This window comes from Meles meles, chromosome 20, assembly GCF_922984935.1.
Source record: "Meles meles chromosome 20, mMelMel3.1 paternal haplotype, whole genome shotgun sequence".
NCBI classification, from domain to species: domain Eukaryota; kingdom Metazoa; phylum Chordata; class Mammalia; order Carnivora; family Mustelidae; genus Meles; species Meles meles.
The window spans coordinates 7,302,701-7,305,767 of NC_060085.1; positions in this window are offsets into that span (position 1 = coordinate 7,302,701).

Consider the following 3,067-nt stretch of genomic DNA (forward strand, 5'->3'; position numbering starts at 1 on the left):
TATTTATCGGTCTGGTTGTTAAATGGACATTTCTCCTGCCTTTACAATGTTGGCTCCTTAAAACCAGGGGTTATGTCTGTCTTGTTTATTGCAATGTTCTCAGTTCACACAGCAGGGAGCTGGTACACAGTAGATGCTCAGGAAATGATTGTTGAATGAATGAATGAGTTATGAATGAATTTGGTGCCCACCCTGCACTTGGTCCTGATGGAATATTTGATAGGGAACCCCCAGCAACTGGGGAGCTGAGACAAGGGCCAAGGGAAACTGAATGAGTTTCATCATGTGGCCTGGGATGGGAGTGGGAGAGCTGCCAAGCCAAGGCAGAAACTCAGTGTCTCCAGGAAACCCCAAGTGCCAAGGGACTGCAAGGCACCCAGGATGGCTTGATCTTGGGGTCTCAATGCGGGACCGAGGTAAGAGGGAGAAAGGGAAAGATGGGGCAGGGAGGCTGCTGGGTTGGCTGACTTCATAAAAGGTTTTGAATCCCAGGCTAAAGGACTTAGTCATTATCAAGGGCAGCAGGGAGCCATGCAAGACGTTTGACCGAGAGAGGAGCTGACCAGCCCTGAGGTAGAAGGCCCAGCTGGTCGATGGATGAGAACGGAGTTGATGGCAGGAGACCTGGGGAGGAGGCTGGAGCTGTGGAGCCACAAGGCGGCCGCTGCCTGAGTTCAGATTCCGCCTCCACCTCCTCCTGGCTGTGTGACCTTGGCCAGTTTGCCACCTCTCTGTGCTTTGGTTTCCTCATCTTTACCATTACTTCCCTCAGAGAGTAATTGTGAGGGCCAGCATACAGTAAATATTCAGTAAATCCTCACGGGCCTTCCAATGAGGAGGACAAGAGGCCATGGGAGAGAGCGGAGTTGCTAGCATCTACAGGTCAGAGAAAAAAATCAGGTCAACAACTCCTGCTCAAAGCCCTCCCGATGCCTATTGCTCCAATGCCACAGCCCTCAAGGCCCTGCACTGTGGCCCCGTCACCTCTCTGATCCCATGGCCCCCCACTCCCCATCTCACTCCAGCCACACTGTCCTCCACAGTTCCCAGAAACTTCTAGCTCTTTCTTGCCTCTGGGCTATTGCATAAGCTGTTCCTTCTGCCCAGAACACTTTTCCCAATTGCTCACTCTTCATCCCTCCAGTCTCCACTCAGAGACACCTTCTCCAGCCATCCCAGCCAGATGTACTGGACCCTTTTCTCTCCCTGCAACCTGCTTGTTTCCATCAGAGCACATGCTATAGTGCAGGTGACATGCTGGGTTCTTAACTCACAGCTTTGCTGTCTGTCTCCCATACGGCTGGGAAGAAAGGCAATTTAGTCACAGTTATAACTGCAGCAGCCCACGCAGGGCCTGGCACACAGTAGGTGTTCCTTCTGCTGAATTAATGATAGAGTAAATTAAAGAGAAGAAAGGGTGAGGAGAAAGAGAGAAGCAAATGGAAAGGAGAAGGAAAGAAGCCAGCAGCAAGGAGGAAGAGGGGCTCATAGCCCTCAAGCTTAGAATTTTTTTTTTTTTTTTTTACATTTTAGAAGAGTTTAGGGGCACCTGGGTGGCTCAGTGAGTTAAGCCTCTGCCTTCAGCTCAGATCATGATCTCAGGGTCCTGGGATCGAGTCCTACATTGGGCTCCAGCCCTCCTCCCCGCTGAGCAGGGAGCCTGCTTCCCCCTCTCTCTCTGCCTGCCTCTCTGCCTACTTGTGATCGCTCTCTGTGTCAAATAAATGAATAAATCTTTTTTAAAAATAAAAGAATTTTTAAAAGAAGAGTATGTAACAGAGACTGTATGTGACCTGAAAAGCCTAAAATATTTATTACCTTGTCTTTTATGGGAGGAAAAAAAGTGCCTACCCCTGAATTAGTGCCTTAGTTTTATCTATTGCTATGAAACAAATTACCCCAGAACTTGGAGGTTTGAAGCAGTAAGTATTATCATTTACAGTTTGGGTGGGTTGGGAATCCACAGGGAGCAGCTGAACTGCACGGTTTGGGCTCAGGGGTCTCTCAGAAGATTACAATTAAATGTCAGCTGGGACTGCTGTCACCTGAAAGCTCGACTGAGGCTGGAGAAGCCCTCTCCAAGGTAGCTCCCTCACATGGCTGGCAAGCTGGTGGGGATTATTAGTGGAGGATCCAATTCCCTACCGTGTGGACCTCTCCAAAGCATTCCTTCATGTCCTTATGCTATGGCAGCTGGCTTTCCCCAAAGTGAGCAGTCGAGGAGAAAAAGCAAGGAGGAAATCACAGTGCCTTTTAAGAGCTAGACTCAGAAATCACACAGCATCATTTCCACAACTCTATTGGTCTCATGAGCCTGCCTGATTCAGGGAGGACAAGGACTATACAGGGCATGACTGTCAGGATGCAGGGGTCCCTGGAGGCTGTCTTAAAGGCTACCAACCACAGTTTAGTGGCAGAGTTTGGTATCTGAACCCAAGCAATCTCGCTCCAGAGTCTGCATTCACTACCAAGTACATATGTCTTTCAGTGGCAAAGGGTGGGCACATTTGCAAAACAGACCTCATTTTTTAGATAAGTTTTAAATTCACAGAAACACTGAGAAGAGGGTACAGAGAGAATTTCCATGTACCCTGCAGTTTCCCTATTATCAACATCTTACATTACCATGATATATTTGTTAGAAGTGGCAAACCAATATATTTTTTTAAGATTTTATTTACTTGAGAGAGAGAGAGCTTGAGAAGGGAGAGGGTCAGAGGGAGAAGCAGACTCCCTGCTGAGCAGGGAGCCCAATGAGGGACTCGATCCCGGGACTCCAGGATCATGACCTGGAAGGTCATGAAGGTGGTTGCTTAACCAACTGAGCCACCCAGGTGCCCCACAAACCAATACTGATACATTTTTGTTCCCTGAAATCCACACGTTAGATTTCCTCAGTTTTCACCTAATTGTCCTTTTCCTGTTCCAGGATCTCACCCAGGACATCATATTATATTTAGTCTGTGACAATTTCCCAGGCTTCTTGTTTTTTTTTTTTTTTAAATATTTTATTCATTTGACAGAGAGAAATCACAACTAGGCAGAGAGGCAGGCAGAGAGAGAAGAG